Raw genomic sequence first — 24,146 nt, forward strand, 5'->3', positions numbered from 1 at the left:
ATAAAAACAATTGTTTCATTAACATTTCCAGGGAGAGCCTGCAAGGCATCCTCCCATTTAGTGGCAATTTTCTTTTACTTTCTACTTTTATTTACAACAAGAATGTTGAGATTGATTGAGTCACTTCTTCTAGTAGTATACCTGCCTGTTGTTCCTTGGTCAAGGTTCTCACATTTAAAATACTAACAGTTAAGTTAATATTTATAGGTGGTTCAAAAACTATATGGTTCTTAGCATTTCTGCTACTCTATTATTATTACTACAAAAGTAGAAGAGGGCCACATAGACCTAGGGGCAATTTCATATTTTTCTTATTTTTATAGATTGACAAGTCTAAAGAATTTATTAGTAAGTGATAAGTCTACAAGTGATGAATATCTCCATAGGTAGTTAGGCAGGTTCTTGGAAAGTAAACTTAGGCTGTTTCCAGGAATGTATTCAAAGCTATTTCAGCATGAGAGAACCTGTCAAAGTTTGTGTTCTACTGGCAAAGACTTTTAAGATCTGAGGGTCAACACTATACCAAGATAAATCACTGGAATAGGCTTTTGTGAGACAAAGTAAGTCTTTTTTTTTTAACAACATATCATGTACATATTATTTAATTAGATGACACCACAATGTTTAAACAATTATAAAGTGATTTCCATATATGCATATTCTTTTTGTTAATTAGTTGAGAAATGGGAATTTTCTTAATGTGATGTTGAACCCTGTCATCCATTAACATCATAAAGAGAAAGTTGATAAATCATCAAATTTTTAAAATTTGTGTACATTTTTGGAAATGGACATTTCTTGCCAAATGCATTATTTTCTATGAAACACCTCAGTAGCAGAACATGAAAGAAAGCCAGTGAGGCTCTACAGCCAAAAAATCAATCTTAGAATCATACCTTGGGCAAAGTCAAGAAAAGGCTATGCAAAGCAAGCTTTGTGAGGCCACCCAACATTACCTTGGAAGGGGAAGACTATCTGATCGTGTTCTATTAAAAAATGTGTGTTAAACATTTGTTGGGAATTCACTAAGCCATTTTTGAAGCTGGGGAAAATCTTGGAGAAATTCACCAGTTTAGTTCTTCAGGCATTTGTTTGGTTTTTGCTACACACATGAAAGGCCCCACACCAGAAAAATTAACGATGCCATTATCGGCAAGAAATCCCAGTCCGTGACAGCTCTGTGAAAATGTCAGTCAAACCAACAGGTAACAAACGTCAAATTTGAATCTAGCTGCCCATTTTTCATTTGATTTGGGGAGGCAGTATGTGTTACAAAAGAGTAGAGGATTCAGAATCAAAAATACCAGCTCTTCCTTTTATTACCTGCGTTCTTAGAGAAGTCGCAACCACTCTGAGCCTCAGTTTCCTCATTTGTAAATTAGGGATAAAAACACTCATAACTTATAGGATTGTTATGGGGCATCATATGACATTTTACATGTACAGGCTCTTTGTAAATAGGAAAGTTATACAAACATAAGGTAAGGTATTTATCTAGTTGAGAGAACAGATATAATTACTCTTTGGTTAGCCAGGTATTCTGGGATTACGTATTTGTATAAATGTCACATGTTGACATCCCCTGAAGCCCAAAGGGTTCTTGAAGGCAGTGCCAGAGAAACAAAAACCCTGAAAGATCTTCTGAGCTACAAAGGTTTTGATTACAGGCCTGACAACAGAGCGTGAGTAGTGTAAAAGCCTACAAGGTTGGACAGAGAGAGAGGAACACTCTTGAGAGAGGGCTACTGCTTGAACTGCAGCCACTGTGGGGGGGATGCTAAGGAGGGATGTGTATGATTTCAATTCCATGAGGGATATTTTGGGACATTAGGAATTGGGCAGGTTTCCAAGGCTTGACAATAATGGACATACCATGAGCTATGCTTTTGGTATGGAGTCCTGAGGCCTCTACTTTGCTAGTGTTTGTGGTGCTGTGTTTAGGGGATTCTGTGGAGAAGCAGGAGAAAGTAGGGAATTGACTATGACAGATAAGCCAAAGGCATTGGTTCCCCAGGCTGTGACTATACTGAATTGACCCATGTTTCTGATTTGGAGGCCAAAGTCATTTGGTCTGGTGGTACAGACAGCAATATCTCTATCTTTATGGAAAATCTAGATGTAGCAGACATGGCAGATGTGGGGAAAAAAACTATATTTTCTGGCATGCCTAGGCCTGGAATGCCAACATTCATTGAATTAGAACCAGGACTCCATTTTCCAGGCAATTGTAGACCTGTGGCACAGTGGAGAGAAATAGAAACTCCTAGGAGGGAGGATAGCAATGAAGGGGTTTCAGGAGTGGGGAATGATTGTAGCAGTGGTTTTAACTTGATATTTTTTATTTTATTTTTTTCAATGATCAAACATTTATTTTTCCTTCCCATATTCCCTATCCACAAGGAAGGAAGGAAAGAAAGAATACAGAGCCTCTGATTTACATATCAATTAAGTAAAGCATTCTCACAATTGGTCACATTCAAAAATGAATTTCTTATTCTGCTTATTAGTCCACTATTTCTTTATCATAAGTGGGTAGCTCTATGGAAATCATGATTAATCATTAGTCGATCATTGTTCTTAAGTCCTTCAAAACTGTTCTTTTTATAATATGAATGTCACAGTATAAATTATTCTTCTGGCTCTGCTCACTTTGTTTTGTTCCAATTCAAGTCTTTCTGTGTTTTAAAATGGCCTTGTTACTTACTTCTTACAGCAAAATGCTGTTCCCTTACTTTCTCATACCACAATTTGTTCAGCTATTACCCAATTGTTGGATATCTCCTTAGTTTTCCATTCTCTACCACCATGAGTGAATGCTGCTATAAGTATTTTTTAATATATAGGAACTTTTTATCTTTTTTTAAAAATTTATTTCTTTGGGGACATAAGCATAGTAGCAGTATAACTGGATCAAAGAGCACACATCATTTAGTAATTTTTTCTGCATAATTCCACATTTCTTAATGGTTGGATCCATTCCCATTTTCCCATAATACCTCCAACATTTGTCATTCTATTTCCCCCCCTCTTTGCCAGTCTTAAGGTGGAATAGAATTGGTTTAACTTGGATTTCTGGAATTATTAGTAATTTGGAGCATCTTTTTTTCACATGGCTATAGAAAGCCAGGGTTTTTTCCCTTGAGAACTTCCTGTTCCTCTGTGTCTCTTATTTGGTTATGAACTATTCCCCTGTCTAGAGATCTGATAGATAATTTTTTCCTTATTTATCTAATTTGTTTATGATGTGACCTTTTATATCCAGTTCACATATCCATTTGGAGCTTATCTTCAGATAAATTATGAGGCAATGGTCTAAACCTAATTTATTCTATTCTGATATTCAATTTTCCTAGCAGTTTTTTTTTATCCAACAATGAATCCTTATCCAAGTACCTGGGCTCTTTTGTGTTTATCAAAAACTAGGCTACTAGGTTTGTTTGCTTCTGTATATTATGTACCTAGTCTGTTCCAGTGATTAATCTCTCTGTTTTTTAACCAATACCAAATTGTTTTGAGAATTACTGCTTTGCAGCATAATTTGAGGTCTGGTACTGCTAGGTCCCTTTTCTTCCCACTTGAGAATTAATTTCCCTTGAGATTCCTGACCTTTTGTGCTTCCATATGAATTTCATTATTATTTTTCCTAGCTCAATAAAACAAGCTCTTGGTAGTTTGATTGATATGGCACTAAATAAGTAAATTAATTTAGTTAGTTTTGTCATTTTTATTATATTGCCTTGGCCTGCCCAAGAGAAATTAATATTTCTCCAATTATTTGGGTCTGTTTTTACAAACAGTGGTTCATAGTTGCATTTATATAGTTCTTGTATACATCTTGGGAGGTAGATCTAAAGTATTTTATGCATTCTGTAGTTATTTTAAATGGAATTTTTCTATCTTTGTATTCTGGGTTTTATTGGTATTATTCAGAAATGCTGATGATTTGTGTGTTTTTATTTTATATACTGCAACTTTGCTGAAACAAATTAATTGTTTCAATTAATTTTTAGTTGACTCTAGGGTTCTTTAAGTATACTATCATATCATCTGCAAAAAAGTGATAATTTTCTTTCTTCTTTACTTATCCCCTTCAATTTCTTTTACTTGTCTTATTGTTATTGCCAGCATTTCAGTTACTATGTCAAATAAAAGTGGTGACAATGGACATCCTGGTTTCACCCTGATTTTATTGCAAAGGATTCTAATTTATCCTTATTATCATACAATGCTGACTTTTGGTTTTATATATATACATATACATAATATTTATTTACATACATATATGTGTGTGTATACACACATGTATGTATGTATGTATGTGTATATCATTTTTTTCAAAATCAAAGAAAGATCCATTTGTCCCAGCACTGACATTCTATCTCTAAACTCTAGGCATTTTCTCTGGCTGTCCCAGATACCTGCAATGCTCTCTTCCTCCTCAGCTCTGCCTCCTAGCTTCTTTCAAGTCATGATTAAAATCCTACGTAAATCAGGAAATCTTTCTTGATACCCCTTAATTCTGGTGCCTTCTCTTTATTGATTATTTTCAATTTATCTTGTACATGACTTAATTGTACATAGTTGTTTGCGTGTTATCTCCCCCATTAGACTGTAAGCAGAGACTGGCTTTTACCTTTTTTTTGTATCCTTAGTGCCTAGCACAGTGTCTGGCACACAGTGAACACTTTAATAAATGTTTATTGACTGTTTTCTAGTGGGGGTTTTTTTTGATAACAGAAGTGAGTGTTGTATTTTTGTCAAAAGCTTTTTCTGCATCTATTCATTTAATATGATTTTTGTTATTTTTTATTATTAACATGGTTAACTTTATAGTTTTCTTAAATTAACCCTGCATTCCCCATGTAAATCCGATCTAGTCACAGTGCATATTCTTTGTTATTTGTTGTTTTATCCTCTTTGCTAATACTTTATTTTAAAAATTTGCATAAATATTCACTGGGGATATTGATCTGTAGTTTTCTTCTGTTTTGACTCTCACTTGTTGAGAGATGAAGACAAAATTTGTGCCACAGAAAGAATGTGGCAGGATCTCTTTTGCTATTTTTACAAACTGTTTAGGCAATGTTGTAATTTTATTATTCTTTGAATATTTGATAGAATTTATTTATGAATCCATCTTTTTTTATTACATGTTCATTTATGGTGTTTAATTATTTCCTCTGAGATGGGTTGTTTAAATTACCTACTTCTTGTTCTTTTAATCTAGTTAATTTATATTTTAAAAAGATTCTTCTATTTCATTTAAGTTGTTGTTTTTGTTGGCATGTAGTTGGACAAAATAGTATATAATAATCTTCATTTCTTCTTCATTTGCTGTGAATTTTCCTTTTTTCTTTTTGATATTGGTAATTTGGTTTTTCTCTTTTAAAAACAAAAGTAGCTAATAGTTTATTTCATTCTTTTTTTAAAAAAGCTCCTAGTTTTATTTCACGATTTATTTTTTTAAAAAAACCTTAATTTTGTTAATTTCTTCCTCAATTTTTCAGGATTTTTGTTTTGGTGATTAATTTTTTAAAAATCTGTTGATTTTTTTTAATTGCATGCCTAATTCATTCATCTATTCTTTCTCATTTTTATTAAAGTGTAAAAATGTATAATTCACACCCCCCCCCCCGAACTGCTTCATCTCCATATCAGGAATTTTTGTATGTTGTTTCAAGATTATTTAATGATTTAATGTTAACACTTTTACTACCCTGGTAGAAAATAAGAAAGCACAATTAGTAGTTGGACCCCATTGAGTTAGTGGTCTTCCTACCTGCCTAGTGCTGAAAAAATGGGGATTCTTTACTGTATTATCAAAGGTACAGCCAGACTAGGTTGCTTAGTTCACAGAAAGACCTGTAGGAGCGCTGTCTCCACATAGATTAACCCTGAAGATAAGGGAGCCCTGGCTAAGCTGGGTGAAGACATCAAAACCAATTACAATGATATGAGATCCATGGTCACTGGGGTGGTAATGTTCTGGGTCCAAAATCAGTGGCTTATACTGGAACAGGCAAAAGCTAAGGAACTTGCAACCAAATTGGGTTAAATGTATGTTTGATTTTTCCCTACATTAAAATAAAAATTTAAATAAACAACAACAAAAAAACATTGTTTAATGAAATTATCTATCATTTCTATGATTTGGTCTTTGACCCACCAGTACTTTAAGATGAAGTTGTTAAGTCACTAAGTTAATTTTAAATACATTTTCCAGTGACCCTTTACTTCATATAATTTTGTTTTATTGTGGTCAGTAAAAGACATGTTTAAATTTCAGCTACTTTAGCATTTATGTGAGGTTTTAATAACCAGTTACATGGTCAATTTTTGTGAAGGTAACATATACAACTGATGTGTATATGCATACATATATATATATGCATATATATATATATATATATATATATATATATATATACACATACATACATATCACTTTAGGTCCTTAACTTCTTTATTGTTTATTTTTTTCATTATATATATATATATATATATATATTATATATATATATATATATATATATATATATATATATATATATCTGTGTTTGAAATGGGTATACTGAGGTCTTCGACTAGTAAAGTTTTACTATCTTTTTCTTCTTATAATTCAATTAGGTTTTCCTTAAAGTATTTAGGTACTAGGCCTTTTAGTGCATATATTTTAAATATTGAAATTAATTATTTATGGTACTGTTTCTTAAACTTTTTGGTCTCAGGACCCCTTTACACTTAAAAATTATTGAGGGCCCCAAAGAGCTTTTGTTTATGTGAATTATTTCTATCAATATTTAACATGTTAGAAATTAAAACTGACAATTTAAAATATGTTTATATATTCATTTAAAACAACAACCAATCACTACACAATAATGTAAACAACACATTTTTATGGAAATGACTATTTTCCATGACAACACTTATTGACAAGAACGTCATTCTTCTGCATATTTTTTTGCGAATCTGTTTAATATCTGGCTTAACAGAAGAGAGCTAAATTTTCATGTCTGCTACAGCATTCAATGTTTTGATATATTGCTTTGTTTGAACTTTATGAAGAAAATCTAACTTTACTCAGGTATGTAGTTGGAAGAGGGAGAAGTATTTTAATAGGCATGTAATATTATAATATTAATATAAAGATAGCTTTAACCCTGTGCTGAAAGACTGTGAGGACCCTCATGGGTTCTCAAACCACACCTAGAGAACTGCTGGTCTATTGAACCTTTAAGTAAATTACATTTTCCTTATCTTTTAAAATTTAATTTATTTTTGCTATTTGCTTGTACAAAATCATAATTGCTATTCCCTTTTTTGTGTTCTTTTGATGCCTAATAGATTTTGCTGAAAGTTCTTATTTTAACTCTAAATCTTTATGTCTTAAGTATGTTTCTACTACACCACATAATGTTGGATTCTGCTTTCAAATTCATTGTGCTATCCTTTTCTGTTTAATAGGTGAGTTCAAACCATTCACATTTACAGTTTTGATACTTAATTGGACATTTCCCTCTAACTTGAACTTTTGTTCTTTTAATTCTCTTTGCTCCCTAATCCCTCTTTATTAAAAATTTTTACTTTTCCTTCTTTCCTTCCTTCCTTCCCTATTCACTATTTCCTTTCCAAACTTAGGATTTATATTTTTTATGACTAAACCATCCCTTAACATACCCTCTCTTTTATACCCAACTTTCCCCTCTTCCTGTTCCTTCCTGTATCCCTTTTGAATTGAATGTATTCCTACAAGAAACTGTTTGTGCATATTTGTATTCTTCCTTCTGATATATTTAGGTAAAAGTGAAAATCAAGTGAGGCCCACTCCCCACACTTTTCCACATTTACATATACTTCTACTTTCACTCTTCAATTATGTGGGATAAATTACCCCAAACTTTTCTTCCCCCTTCCCCAAAAGTATATCCTTGCCTTCCACCTCTTTTCTTTCATTTATCAGCATCATCAAAACATAACAAAACCACTTATAGACCTTTTATTTCGTTTGACTAACTATGACCCCTTATAACATTAGGGCTCTCAAAGGACTTTCTTGTCATTCCCCTCCCCCCAACTCCACCTTCTTTAGAATGGAGACAGTTCATCATTATGAATTCCCTTCCAATTGTTCACATATATTTACCTTTAAAATTTTCTTTCACTTTCATATTTGTGTTTCAAAGTTTTATTTTCAGGTCCAGTTTTTTTTTTTAAATCAGGAATAAAGTCCTCTATTTTATTTTAATTATTTTAGTCCTCTATTTTATTGAAAATCCATTTTTTCCCCTTGTAGGATTATACTTAATTTTGCTAAGTAAGTTATTCTTGATTATAGATATGTATCTTTTGCCTTTTAGAATAGCTCATTCCATGTTCTCTGCTCCTTTATTGTGCTAGTTGGTAAATCTTATGTGGTCCTGACTATGGTTCCTTGGTATCTGCCTTCTTTCTTTCTGGATGCGTGAAGTAGTTTTTATGTGATCTTGAAGATCTTGATTTTGTTAATGACATTCCTGGGAGTTTTCATTTTGGGGTTTCTTTCAGTGACTAGTAGAATCTATTTTCACATTGCCCTCTTGTTCCAATATGTCTGAGTAGTTTTATTGAATGATTTATTGAATAATTTCTAATATAAAATTCAGGTTCATTTTTTCTTTATGGATTTCAGGTAGTCCAATAAATCTTAAGTTATCATTCCTTGATATGTTTTCCAGATCAGTTGGTTTTGATATAACATGCTTTATATTTTCTTCTTTTGACCTAAATAATTCTTGTCCCTTGGAGTTGTTAACTTCTATTTGGTCCATTGTAATTTTTGAGGAATCTTTTACTAGTGTAAAGTTTTGTACATTGTGTGTTAATGTTGATTGAGAACAAACCCAGAATCTAAAAAGTTTTAGAAAGAAGTTTATTAAGTCATTTGGCAGAGGGGAAAGCCAGGAAAGGTATGGCCTGCTCCCTTGAGTTTCTCTAAGTTTTACATTATATAGAGTTTAAACAAGGGCACAAGGACATAACCACTGCACACAGGCAATTTCCACAGCACAAAGACAACTGCTACATGTAGGCAGTTTCCAGATAAGGCACAAGGGTTGCTTGAGATGTAGATCAGCAGGTAAGTCTGAACATTTAAGGGTGAGTTCAAAGTACAAGCTTTGGGTGAGGTTTAAACAAAGAGATCAGGTGAGGTACAAGCATTCTGATAAAGGTTATCACAACAAAAAGTTACAACAATACAGTTATAAAAGGTTATTACAATGAATTTCCCCCCCCCCCCACATTAAGCTGGTGAGTCTTTTTCTAAGTCTCTTCTGTGTAGCTTTCATGTCTTTTATGCTATCATTTTTTACACTGCTAGAAATTTTAATTGTTCTTTGGGGCAAGGTGTTTTCCCCCCTGGGGTCTTGAGTGTAGGTGTTTTTTTTTTTTATTTGTATCTTCCAGGGATGTGTTTTGATTATCCCTGGCATCCTTAAATATTATTAATTAATTAATTCATTCATTTACTTATTCTGTTGACTCACATTTGGTTCTGAGCTTCAGGAGCTGAATACCAAGCCTTACCTTTTCCACATCTCAGATCAAGTTAAGGCCATTTTCTTTGCATCTGCACCCTTTCCTTTACCCTAGGGGAGTCTTTTCTTGGCCCAGACTCACTATTTCCTCAAATATCAGACTAAGTTAGGGATCCTTCTTTCGGTTGGTTTCTGTTACTCAGGACACCTATGTTTCCCCATCCTTCCTGGATCAGCCTTTGTTGAAGGCATTTTCTTAGGATGAGGAGAGAGAGGAAGGGGAAGTCTTTCTTTCAATCCTTATTTAAATCCAAGATCCTCCTTCCTCTGGTGAAAGAGACCTTGCGGAGCCTTTTCCTTGAAGTGGGAGGGAGATAGGGGGAGGGGTTGGGCTTTTTAATTTTTATTTACCTCATTATGTTGAGGTCCTTTCCTTCCACAACCAAGTCTCCTCCTTTTTTAAAATTTTGTCCTACAAGCAATGAGCAGTGGGCTCTGAGGCTTGTTTCCTTCTTCCTGAAGCCTTTGGTTTTTACTGTAGTCCTTTGGAGGATCTGAATCACATCCAGGGGTGTCCTGGAGCCAGAGCTGATTGTTAAAATTTCAACGTGAGCACTTACACCTCAGAAATTGGCAAACACTATAAATCTCGGCTTGATTTATCATTTTATTGCTTGCCTAGACATAAGAAAGTGATGAAGAAAACTGTCCCTAATGTAGATTAAATTTCACACTCCAGAAATTGGCAACTATTGCAAATCAGGGCTTGCTTTATTGTTTTGTTGATTGTGTAGTGTTAAGGAAACAATCGTGTAGATTAAATTTCTAAGTGTGCTGTACATATATTTCCCCTAGAGAGCCAGTTGTTAAATATTTACCATACATGCATGAGTGCACCTACCTACTATTTATGTCTTTGAGGGGATAAGATCTACAAGAGAAATTTAGTACTTCTTGAACAAAAAATCAGTGGGATAAGCCTCCTATGTAGATTAATTGGCCTGATGAAGACAATGGAGCAACCTTAAATAAGTAGTATCTTTGCAAGTTCCCTCTCTGGGGCATTTGGAGAGAGAAAGGGTTGCCCCATGTCATGGGGAGCAGAAGGGCAAGAGAAGCCTCTGAAAGGAGCTATTGTCAATAGATTCAAAAGTTCAAATGTGGCCACTTGCAAGGGGCAGATGACTTCCACAACTCCCTTTCCTGCTGGAGTGGCTGTTCCATCCTTCACTTGGGGAAGAGAGCAATTGATTATTGATGATTATTGACTGATTCTGCAGGGAATGCTCTGTGGGCATCTTGTGAGGAGTGACCAATTGCTAGGCTCTAGGGGACAGGAGTGACTCCATGTTTGACTCCTGGCTGACCTGCTTATGAACCTGGAGGTTGCTATGTATTCAAGAGTGGTTAGTCCACCGCATTGAGGCAAAGAATGCAACACTCTCCTGATCATAATCATTTTTGCAAACTTCACCCAAGCCATTTATACAAAGTTATTAAACCTTCCTAATAACAATGCCTTTGTGTTTGGTAAGGTTGCAATGGGGCTACTGGCTGAGTGACTGCCCCAAAGGTCCCATTTCTACATAGTCCCTGTGAGCCTGCCCAGCAACAAGAATACGATATAATGGCAGAGAGCTGGAGAACTTAATTTTCAATTAGGATATGCATCCCATCCTATAGCTATGCCACCTCCTGTCCTTGCCTGTGGGACTGGAGGGCTTCAGAGTCATACTGCTGCCATGAGTTTCTTTAAGGTGGCTCATTCACCATCTCCTCACACAACTCAGTCATTTTTTGAGGCTTGGATACCCAAAACCTCACACAGTATATGTCACCGTGGAGAAAGTAATGACAAAAGCTGGAACAAAATCTACATCATAAACAACGATCTTGGCTCATAAGGTCATAGATACAGAATGGGGAAGGATCTCAGATGCCATCTAATCCAATGCCTTTATTTTACAAATGAGGAAACTGAGGCCCAAGGATATTAAGTGTCTCATATAAGGTCACACATGTCAGAAGCAAGATTTGGGGCCCAGGTCCCCCAGCTCCACAGCCAATGCTCTTTTCACTTCAGGGAAGGGAATCACTGATGGTAGCATAGAGTGGACAACTGAGCAACCTAATACATGTTACATATAATCTTGCCATTTAAGGATCAGCCTCTGTCTCCTCCAATTTCCTCCTCTAGTTCTGGGTACGAAGTACAAATACAAAATCAAATTAATATTCCCCTTACTGTAACAGGGATGTCAATCAATTCCTTTCTGGTTCCACTCACCATCCCCATGACTTCCTAGATCAAAATATCCCTCCGCAACCACCATTCCCTTATATGTGTTATCTTCCCCTACTGGAATGTAAGCTCCTTGAGGTCAAAGAGTACATTCTGTGATCCAGCCAGATTGACTTTCTCTTTTCCTCACCCAAAATGCTTCATTTTCTGTCTCAGCACCTTTACACTGGCTGTCCTCAGTGCCTCTGACACACTCTGCTCTTACCTCTGCCTCAAGGAATCCTTCACTTCTTTTAAGATGTGGATCAGGCACCATTTTCTCCATGAAGCCTTTCCTGATCTCCCTCAATGGTTAGTGATCTCCTTCCAAAACTGTCTTCTATGTAACTACTTTGTATATAAACATACATGATATATGCATGTTTCTTTATTATATATATGTGCATGTGTGTGCATATATATATGTATGTATATACATACATATGTATATGTGTGTGTATGTGTGTGCGTGTGTATTATGTCTCCTCATTAGAGTGCAAAGTCATTGCAAGCAGGGCTTATTCCATCCTTTGTATCTGTATCTACAGTGGTTACCATAGTGCTTAATAAATACTTGAGAATTAGTTATTTTTTGTATTTGTGTCCCTAATATTTAGCAGTTTCCCCCACACATAGTAAGCACTCAATAAATGCCTTTTCACTCATTCATTCATTCAGCCTAGTTAAATATGGAGAGGCTCATCACTAGCAGGGTAGCCACCAGGTGATGATTTTTTGGGTCATCCATGGCAACTGGTGAAACCCCTCTATTAAAGGGTTCTGGTTGACATTGGAACAGGGACAGCCCACATGGATGAAGTCATGGATCCCTAGAGTACTGAAATATGTACCATATGTTGAAAAAAAACCACCTTTGTAATATGAATCATGAAAAACCAAACAAATCAAACAAGGCTCAAAAAGATATCTTGAAAAATATGGTGAACTTTGTAAATGAGGAAAAAAAATTGATTTGGATAATCACATGTCTCTGTGCACAGATGGCATACCCAGCATGGCTGACAAAGACAGGAGCCTGATTATTATTTTTTTAGAGCTGCTTAACCACTTGCTTTTGAATTTTCATTGTCACTCGCCTCAGGAGGCCCTTTGTGCACATCCTTGTGAAAATGAGCTTAGAAAAGGAGTGGGACGATCTGTACCAAAATATTCCTAGCAGTTCTATTTTCAATAGCTAAAAGCTAGAAACAAATTAGGTCTCCATCAATTGAAGAATGACTGAGCGAGTTATGGAGTATGGATATAATGGAATAATATTTGTTTTTCCAGAAAAAATGATGGATTTGAAGAATTCAGATAAACATGGGAACACATGTGAAGCAATAGAAGGTGAAGAAAACAGAACCAGAAAAGGAATTTACTTCAGCTATGTAGTCAAGAATAATAACACCCTAAACAAAGGACAGAAAGATCAAGAAAAGAAGGCTCATGGATTGTCCTGTCAGCCTGATGGATTAGTGCCTGGCTTCATGTTTCAAGGTACCATAAATGACACACACAAGAGACTTACAAAACTAGAGAAGCTTATTGAAGGATGCTCAGGAACAGCAGAGCTGGCCGTAAGTCTCAGCTTCCTGCACTCTGACGTGTGCTGTGCCTATTACTGACCTCGAACGTCTGTAGCAGTAGGCAGGGCACTCTCCCATTGCAGAACTGACCCAAAGCCTCTCTTAAAAGCAAGGTTGTTACTCCCCAAAGGAGAATTAGACAGGAAAACACTGGTGGTGTTCTCATGACTTCTCCTGGGACAGTTTTGTGCAAAGCACTTTAGGGGAGGTGAGGGATAAGAGAAATATGAAGGATTTGACTTATCTTTGGGAAGGGTCTATAGTAGCTAAGGATGAATGGTAGACAACTGTCACATTGGGGATTATAGATATGGGACTTATAAGTCAGTCTAATGGGTAACTAGCCTTCTGTAGTCCTCTTCTTTTGGGATTCTTTCTAACATTTACTAAAGAGCAGAGATTTCTAGACCTGTTTACAATCACTTGCTTTTTGTTTTTTCACCTTACATATTTGGTTATTCTTATTTTCTTTTTTCCTATCCTTGTTGACATATTTGAATAACTGTATTTGTGAATGGAAGGTAAAATACAATTTTTAAAAGGGAAAAAAAGCAAGGAAAGAACTGGTTGTTTGCATGTCAGGTTCTTACCTGGGGCACTTAATCAACATCAGTTTCAGACACTATTTAAAGAGGCATATTTTAAATGTCTCAATATATGAATGCACAGTAATGTTCAAGGGCTGTTTGTCATTTTGCTGCCTGCATTAAAAAGGTTATCACTTTTAAAAATCCAATTTATATCGACACACTGAGCTTCTAGTTTATGATTGATTACTAAGGTGATCTTGTCAATATTGCTGGTCATTTGAATGATCTAGGATTAAGTTACAAGGGCAAGGAAATATAATTCTAACTATGGAAGAAAGTGTTTGGACTGGAGTCAAAATGGATTTTGTTCGATGATTTTGAGATAGACATATTGACTTACGTAGAAGGATTAAAAGTGTTTGTTAATATTGTATACCTAGAAGGATTTTTGATGAGGCAGCTAGATGGCTCAGTAGACAGAGTACTGGAACTGGAGTTGGGAAGATGGGAGCTTCAAATCTGGTCTCAGACAGTTAGATAAGTGGCCCTGGGCAAGTCACTTAATCTCTGGCTTAATCTACTGGAGAAGGAAATGGCAAAGCATTTCAATATCCTTGCCAAGAAAATCCCATGCACAGTATTAGCATGGCATATATTCCACAGGGTCATGAAGAGTTGGGTGTGACAAAATGACTGAACAAGAAGAAGAACGATTATGAATATTTCATAACCATTCATTTGATTTGGAAAGGCAGTGGAAGAACAGCGGAAGGAACACTTGATTTGGAATCTAAATCCCCTCTCCTTTTGCAATCTGGCTTTTGTTCTCCCTATGTGATTGAAACTGCTCTCTCAAAGATCACCAGCAAAGTCCTTATTGCCAAATCCAATAGTCTTTTCTTTGTTCTCATCTTGTTTGACTTTTCTTTGACTTTTGGCACTGTTGGCCATCAGCTCCTGAATCATCAAGCTCTCCTTGTCCTTTTCTTTCACTGTCCCTGTTCTGTCTTCTTTCTGGTTCATCTTCCCAATGCTTTAATAGGAGTGTTCCCCAGGGATCTTCTTTTCTTCTTTCCCCATATTCTCTGCCTTTTAGCTTTCATTCACTCCCAAGGCTTCAACTATCACTTCTATTTGGGCTACTTACTTAGGTGGCAGCTAGGTGATACAGTGGATAGAGAACTAGGCCTGGAGTCAAGAAGGTCTGGGTTCTAATCTGGCCTCAGACATTACTGAGGTAACCCTGGGCAAGTTATTCAATGTCTGTCTGTCTCAGTTTCCTCACTTATAAAATGGGGATAAAAATAGCACCCATCCCCCAGGGTTGTTGTGAAGATCAAATGAGATCATATTTAAAAACAGTGCCTGGCACAAAGTAAATCACTTAATAATTAATTATTTTTTTCTTCCTTCCTTTCTTCCTACCTCATGTACAAAACTGGACTAATATTTTGTCCCATATCAATTCCTCTTTCTGATTTCCCTACTTTTGGCAATTATCCACATTGTTCATCTTAGGATCATTTTGATTGCTTGTTTTTCTTCATCTCCCATATTCAAAAAGCAGTCAACTCCTTTAAAGTTTCCATCACTAACATTTCTTACATTGATTCTCTCCTATCTCTTCCCATTGGTACAGGTTCTTACTATCAATCACCTAAACTATTGCAATAATCTCCTACCTCCACTTTCCTATTCATTCCTTTATCTATCCAACCCTTCATATAGTTTTCAGTTTAGTCTTCATTAGGTATAGATCTATTCATGTCAGTTTTCATCTCTGGCACTCACTGAGATCTGACTTCCTCCTGAAGGTGCAATGCAACTTCCCTTACCACCCTTTCCATTACTGGTTGCATTTTCACTCATACACCTCAACTCATTAGTTGTAGCAGTAGAGTTGGAATACTCCTTGCTCCCCATTGCCACTTCCTGGCTCTCCCTCTACCATCTTCACTCACTAATCTTTCCTCCTTTCAGGTTCATTCAATCCATATTTATTACCCAGTCGAGATTCTGGTAGCTGTTATCAACTGACCTCCAGAAAACTCTCCTCTCCTCAATGAAGTTCATTGCCTGGCTTACTATCTTTCCTCCATTTCCAGCTACTGCTCTCATGTTAGGGGATCTAAACATACATAGCGATATTCTCTCAAACACCTTAGTCTGCCAGTTCCTCAGTGTATTCATTTTCTATGACCCCTCCACCCCACTTCAGCAATATGCGGAAATGATCATCTCTTTATCTTGACATCACCCACAAGTGTTTCACATCCGTGTTCACAAACTCCAAAAGTCTTTTTATTTGTTCATAATCTGCTGTCATTCTATCTCTCCTTCTGCCTTGCAGCTGAAAACTTTGTTCTTTGCCATGGGCTACAAATAGATTTAAACAACTTTTTGTGTGCATCTACCCAGGCTGGTTATATAATTAATGCCTATCTGTATTTCAAGAGCTGGAAGGTTTTGCTGAAGGGGAAGAAGCTCTCTATCCACACTGGCCCTGCAAGTGAAAACTGTTAGCATTTACCTCCACCTTTGTGACCAGGTTCTCTACCATTGGTATCACATAGACTGTCTTCGTTCCAGATTGACAGAGGACAATCCAAATGTATATGGGAAGTTTTGTTTGACTAGCTATGGGATCAGCCTCAACAAAATAGGAAAAATGCGGTGTGAGTCCTCTTAAATTTCTGTCTTATTGAACAAATGACAAGATTATAGATTTTGAGCTAGAAGGGAACTTAGTGGTCATCTAGTACAACTTTTGCATTTAACAGATGAGGAAACTGAGGCCAAAAGTTAAGTTAAGTGATCTGCTCAGGGTAACAAAGGAGTAAGTGTAAAACTGGGATACAAATCTAGGTCCTTTGATTCCAAATCCAGTATCCTTTCTATTTGGTCCATTACTTCTCAAGTATGTAAATGACTCTAAAATCTTTTGTCTAAAACATTTTGTTTGTTTGTCATGATGCTTGACTGTCTAGTGTGATAAGTATTCTCAATAATAGAAAACTGCCCTTTAAAATCATGCAAATGGGTATTCTTATGTCAACTGATGACAACTTATTCCAAATTTCAGAGCTGTAACTAGGAATTTTTGCACATGAGGTAAGCATGACAAACCTTGTCAGGGCCAAGTGACATGAAAGATGACCTCAGTTAAAGGTGGGGGAAGGGGATACTGTCTTGCCCAGGTATGTTCAGAGACTCCAGGACACCTGTTCAAGGATACTACTAGAAAGATTGGGGATGAGGAAGGAGAAGGGTAGAATGGTTTTGTGAGAGGAGCTCACCCAATACAACAAAATACTATAATTCCTGTTCACCACTTTCTAAAACTGGCACCATCTAAGCTCAGTGCCCCCTAATAAAACCCTGATCACCTTCTCTAGTTTCTGTTCTTGAATTCTGATATAGCTTGGTTCTTTGTTTTAAAAAGGATTATTATCCCTTTTTATATAAATCATTATATATATATTATATAATATATTAGAAATCATTTTATATATGTTACAAACATATAAAACCATTTTACAAATCATAGAAATCACCACTTTGGATGTTATTAAATCTCTTGAAATAATATCTTAATTATAATACTTGACCAAACTACCAGACGCCTTTGTGTTTTACTTTGAATTACCCTTGCAAACAACTTCCATAATAGCTGGAGCTGGGAGAGAGGGAGAAATACTATGATTGGAAATGAAGAATGAATAGAGGGGGGAAAATCAATCTAGCTTAATAATAAAATGGTTTATTTTTGGCATACAAATATACTCAAAATGTTCAGGTTGATTCTGTGTTGGAAACAGGAATTTACACAATCAGATTCTGATTCTATAACAGATTTATTATCTTTATTTGAGAAAATGTTCCCCATCCTTGTCATGTGACATGAAATAAACAAATACTAACTCAGATGAATGTTAAGATAGTGACAGCATACCAAGGATACAGAGCTATGTATCTTGGAAAGGGCCCAGACTGTTAAACATTGGACACAAATAAAGAAAAGAAACAAAACTGGTTCTAATGGAAGGTGAAACCAGCAATGCTAAGGTAAAATACGATTCTGTCGACTGACAAACATTTATTGAGTATCTATTGTGTTCAAGGCATTGTGCCATGTACCATGCTGGACACGAAGATTCAAATATATTCTCTATCTTCCTGAAGCTTTTATGTATATACACAACATATTCACAATCCTCTTCTCCCTCAAAACACAAATACATGCTAATTGTTCATTATATTCTAACATAATTATCTGTTTATGGTTATAGTGTTCAACTAGAAGATCCTTGAAGGCAGGAACTGTATGTTTCTTCCTAGAATCAGAGTTACAGATTTAGAGCTAGAAGGGACTTTTGTGGTAATCTTATTCAACCGTCTCATTTTAGGAAGGAAACTGAGGCACACAGAGGTTAAGTAACTTATCCATCTTTGAATCCTTAGTACCTAGCACATAGTAGGCACTTAATAAATGTTTGTTGAATGAAAGCTACAAACAATAGGTATTTCAAGAATTTAGATGAGTAGCGATTATTGGTCTGTGTGGTTGGGAAGACTTTTTTCTTTTTAAGAGGTGGGATTTGATATAGGGTTTGAAAATGAGCCAGGATCTCAGCAGACTGAGACAAGGAGACATGCTATTTCAAGCAGGAGGAATGAACTCAAACAATGTGGTCCAAAATTCTTTTCTCACTTGCCATATTGTTCTTCTTTTGTATATTATAATCTTGAAATCTAGTGTGAATAAATCAATAGCAAACATTTTCCATGAGTGAATTTCTATTTCTATTAAAATGGGCTGCTAATGTATGCTTATTATAACAACTTCTTCCCCCACTCCCCATCCCGGTATCCAAATCATTAAAAGTACCTAGTAAAGCAGCTCAAAGGGTTCTCTCCCTACATTTAGTGTTGGGTCCAACATTGAAAAGAACAGTCTTAGACTGTGTCTGGTTGATTTCAAAACATTTATCCAATTCATTTGGCTGCAGTTTTCTGAATGTTTATTTTACATCATGTCTATCATAAATTAACAGAATCTACCAAATGTGGTGAGATGAATTACAACAACATTTCTATGTCAAAGGTCTGACCACACATTGACATTGCTATACTTCAAGTCTACCATTCCCTTGGATTGCCTGGACTAGTCTAAAATGTATAGAAGAGAGATGTATAGATAACAGTAACAGTATCTCATATGTGTATAGCACTTTCATGTTTGTAAACTCTTCTCTTTCAATAACCCTGTGCTGTAGTGTAGTGTCATCCCTAATCATGAATGAAGAAACTAGGGTATGGGGTGGGGGAAATTGGTTTTCCCTGGGTCACAAAGCCAAGACTTGGACCTAGGTCTTAGGAAACTAAAACTAGAGCTTCTTCCTTTACTCTCTGCTTTCTCTCACAGAAACAAAATCCAGAATGAAGGCAATCGTGGGGGAATAAAACTAGAAGTGAAGAAATCATATTTATCCAGAGGGAGCATAAGCACTTAGAGGATCACGGCAGTTGATTACTCATGGACATGCAAACATGTGGTGCCCCAGCTCTACAGTTTCATAGACAAAACACAGGTGGTAGCACGCGCATTTATTGGGATGCATCTCCTAACTGAAAGGGAGGGAGATTTAGGGGCAGTTAATCAGAGGATGACCTGGGCTACAACATTCCCCATCTCCCTTATGGACCACAAGAGCATTGGAATTAGAAAAGTCTGATACCTTTGCATACCTGGATGAGATGATGTTTGTTAAATTTATTACGATTAGCACTAAATTGCATTTATTGCTTAAAGGTAGCTAATTAAACCACATGGGTATATAGGAACTTTGGGGTACATAGCTAGGGCAATCAGTTGGTCAAATACGGAGTCCCTTCTGTCACCTAGGGCCTAGCTACTGGCCTGACACTAGCCTACATAACTTTACAAGAGAGGTACAAAGTGACTCATATGGGAAATGTCACTGGAGTAGGAATATTACTGATTGGGGATCAAAATTCTTTTTTTGCTCATGTTCTAAGCAAGCTGTTCCAAGTACTTGTCTGGGTTATGAACTCCAGTGTTGCCAAAAATCTTTGCTTCCCAAACCCAGTTTATTAGATTTCTGTCCTGGGTTCATGGCTGCTGGTCCATGTGTATTTCCGGATTCCAGACTGCCTGCCCAGCCTATAGGTGGCACTTTGCCTTTTCTCTTATATCTGTGATTGTATCTGACTGATTTTGATTCCATTTCGTTCAAGAGAATCCATTGTCCTGCTGTTCTCTCTCCTTGTCAGATGACATCTTGAAGATGTTTCCATTCTAGACCCCTCACATTTATGAGGGCTGTTGCCAAGTTGAGACGCAGCAAGCACTGGCCCTGGAGTCAGGAGAACCTGAGTTCAAATCCAGCCTCAGTCACATGATACTCACTAGCTTTGTGATCCTAGGCAAGTTACTTAACCTCTATTGCCTCGTAAAATAAAACAAATAAGAAATAAATACAGGACTTTTTATTTTATCCTAGTGCAGGAAGGTACTGGAGTTCGTAGAGTAGGGGAGTCACATGATTAGAGCAGTGCTTAAAGAAAATTACTTTGGTAGGAGTGTATGGGATGGACTAGAGTGATGAGACACTTGAGACAGGGAGCTCAATTAGGCAGTTATTAAAATAAGTGTTGATAAGGGCTTAGACTAAAGTGGTAACTGTGAGTGGAGAGGAGTTCAATGGGAGATGCAAAAGTAGAAATAATAAGATTTTGCAAGATATGTGGGATGAGGAAGAGCAAGGAGATCAGAATAATACTGAAGTTACGTACCTGGGAGACTAAAAAGGATGTTGGTGCCTTCAAGAGAAATAGACACATTTAGAAGATGGAAGGGTTTAGAAAGAAATAATGATGTGATGTCTCCAGACGTCAAGTTTGAAATGTCCAATAGGCAATTGGTTGTACAGGACTGAAACTCAGGAGAGGGACTGGCGTTGACTATATAGATTTGGTAATCATCTGCATGGAGATGATAGTTAAACTCCTGGGAAATTATGATGTTACCTAGAGTGGGAGGGTAGTCCCAGAGTAGTTTGAAATCACAATGAGTATGTAGGTTGGAGCCAGATTTTAGAGGGCCTTGAATGCAAGGCTCAGAAATTGATCTTTATTTAGTAGGCAAAAGTAAGCCTCTAGCAATTTAGGGGACCTGGCTATGGCATGTTTCTGTAACATATTTTTTATCCTTGATCCATAATTCGACATCCCTTTCCTCTCCCAAACCTGTTCTTTGTTTTTTAAAATTTATTTTTAAAATTTTGAGTTCCAAATTTTCTCCCTCCCTCTAGCCCCTGTGCAACCTATTGAAAATGCAAGCAATATAATACCCATTATACATAGGAAATCATAGAAAAACATATTTCTGTATTAGCCATATTTTTTAAAAAAGCAAGAAAAATAAAGAAAACGAAAAACAATATGCTTCAATCTGCGCTCAGAGTCCATAAAAGTTCATTCTCTGGAGATAATGAGCATTTTTCATCATGAGTCCTTCGGAATAGTCTTGGATCATTGTATTAAACACAGTAGCTGGGGCAGAGTCAAGATGGCAGAGTAAAGGCAGGGACTCACCTTAACTCTCCCTAATTCCCCTTCAAACAATTTTAAAATGATACCTCAAAATGAATTCTGAAATGGCAGAACCAACAAAAGGGTGTGTGGGGGGAAATAATTTTCTAGCCCGCGATAGCTTAGAAGGTCAGTAGGAAAGATCTGTCTCACTGGGTGAGAGTGGAGCACAGTCCAACAGAGTCCAGCAAAGGACGTGCCCTGGCAAGCCAGGGTAGGCCGTGGAGGCAACTGAATCAGCAGCTGCAACTTCTGGACCTCTCAGCCCGCAGACAGTAAGGAGGCTGGACTGCTGGTCAGAAGGAAACTACAGGGGACACCTTGCTGGCACTGGGTATAGGACAGGGATCTGAGTCACACTCCCAGGGCAATGAGGAGTACTAGTACTCTAGAGCTCTCAGCCGTGGGAGATCAGGGATGCCGTTCATCATTCCAGGGTGGAAAAGAGTGGTTGTGGTTACTCACTGACAAGAGCACAGGCCAGGAGAGCAGTGACCACACCTTTCCTTAAATCACACCACTTTGGAAGAATTGAAGACTTAGAGGTCTCCAGAATTAGCTCTGCTAACAGCAGCACAAAAAACCTGAAACTTAGTACAGCGTGCCCCCCCCCCCATGCCTCAAGAGCAAAGCCCAATTTTAGCATAAAGTTAGAAGTCAAGAAATAGGCTGGGAAAATGAGCAAACAATAACAACGACAAAGACCTGACCACGGAAAGTTACCACAGTGACAGGGAAAAGCAAAACACAAAGACAAAAGAAAACAATAGTGTCAAAACAGCTACATCCAAAGCCTCAAATAAAAATGTGACTTGGTCCAGGCCCCCCCAAAAAAATTCCTGGAAGAGCTCAAAAAGGATTTTAAAAATTAGAGAGGGAGAGGAAACATTGAGAAGAGAAATGAGAATCATGAAAAAAGAGTCAACAACTTGATAAATGAAGCACATAAAATGGAATAAGATGTAAAACAATGCATTGAAGAAAACTAGGATTACAACCAAGAATCACCTACCCAGGTAAAGTAAGTATAATCCTTCAGGAGGAAAAGAGAATATTTAGTGAAATAGAGGACTTTCAAACATTCCTGATGAAATGACCAGAGCTAAACAGAAAATTGACTTTCAAATACAAGACTCAAGAGGGACATAAAAAAGTAAACAGGCAAGAGAAATCATAAGTGATTCAGTGAGATTAAACTGTTTACATTCCTGCATGGGAAGATGATACTTGTAATTCCTATGGACTTTCTCATTATTAGGGCAGTGCAGTTAGAAGGAATATACATAAACAGAGGGCGCATGTGTGAGTTGACTAGGATGAGATGACAGAAAAAAAAATTGGGGGGTGAGAAAGAGGGTTGTACTGGGAGAAGGGGAAAGGAGAGGTAGAATAGGTAAATTATCTCACATAAAAGAGGCACAAAAGAGCTTTTTACAGTGGAAGGGAAAATGGGGGTGGTGGCAGGCAACACTTAAACCTTACTCTCAACAGAATTGGCTGAAAGAGGGAATAATATACACACTCAGTTGGGTATAGAAATCTAACCCTACAGGGAAGTAGGAGAGGAAGGGGATAAGAAAAAGGGGAGAACTGATAGAAGGGATGACAAATTTGGGGAGGTAGTGGTCAGAAGTGAAACACTTTTAAGGAAAGACAGGGTGAAAAGAGAAAGAGAGAAAATGATAAATGGGAAAAATAGGATGGAAAAAAATAGTAATCATAATTTTGCATGTGAACAGGTTGAACTCATCCATAAAGTGGAAGTGGAAAGCAGAGTGAATTAGAAACCAGAATCCTACAATATGTTGTTTGTAAGAAACATGAAGCAGAAACACACACAGAGTAAAGGTTGGAGCAGAATCTATTATGCTTCAATTAAAGTAAAAGGGGTGACACTCATGATCTCAGATAAAGCAAAAGCAAAATGAGATCTGATTAAAAGATCAGAGTAGCTAAGTCTTTCACAGTTTATCATCATTACAATGTTGCTGTTATTACCTACAATGTTTTCCTAGTTCTGCTCAATTCACTTTGTGTCAGTTCATGTAAGTCTTCCTAGGTTTATTCTGAAACCATGCACTTCATCATTTCTTATACCACAATAGCATTCTAACACAATCATATATTACAATTTGTTTAGCCATTCCTCAGTTGATGGGCATTCCCTCTGTTTCAAATTCTTTGTCACCACAAAAAACTCTGCTATAAATGTTTTTGTACGTATAGGTTCTTTTCCTTTTTCCTTTGCTCTCTTTGAGATACAGATATAGTAGTGGTATTATTGGGTCAAAGGGTATGCACAACTGTGTAGACTCTTGGGTATAGTTTCAAATTTTTTCAAGAATACTCACCTTCCCATTTTTGGGAATCTTCCCCATCACTTTCTAAAATTGCTTCTTTCTTCTGTTTACATCCTACATTGGATCAAAATAAAACCCTCCTATAAAGGAGATCTTGGTTGACATAATACCTAACTTACCTTATAAGTACTTTATCCCCTGATGAGATTACAAACTACTTGTGAGTAGACATTATTTCATCCTTCATACTGTATTAACAATGCTTAGCACAATTCCTGATATATAGTAGGTATTAAATAAAAGCTTATTGATTG

The 24,146-nt window shown here is 36.6% G+C and overlaps 1 pseudogene; it reads right to left on the reverse strand.

Annotated features, from left to right (window-relative positions):
- The window catches only part of LOC110216152 (ribonucleoside-diphosphate reductase subunit M2 pseudogene), a 167,986-nt pseudogene extending 153,045 nt beyond the window's left edge, over positions 1-14,941 (reverse strand).
- Between the last annotated feature and the right edge of the window lie 9,205 nt (positions 14,942-24,146).

This window comes from Phascolarctos cinereus, unplaced genomic scaffold (genome assembly GCF_003287225.1).
Source record: "Phascolarctos cinereus isolate Bilbo 61053 unplaced genomic scaffold, phaCin_HiC Scaffold_1;HRSCAF=81, whole genome shotgun sequence".
Classification (NCBI taxonomy): Eukaryota; Metazoa; Chordata; class Mammalia; order Diprotodontia; family Phascolarctidae; genus Phascolarctos; species Phascolarctos cinereus.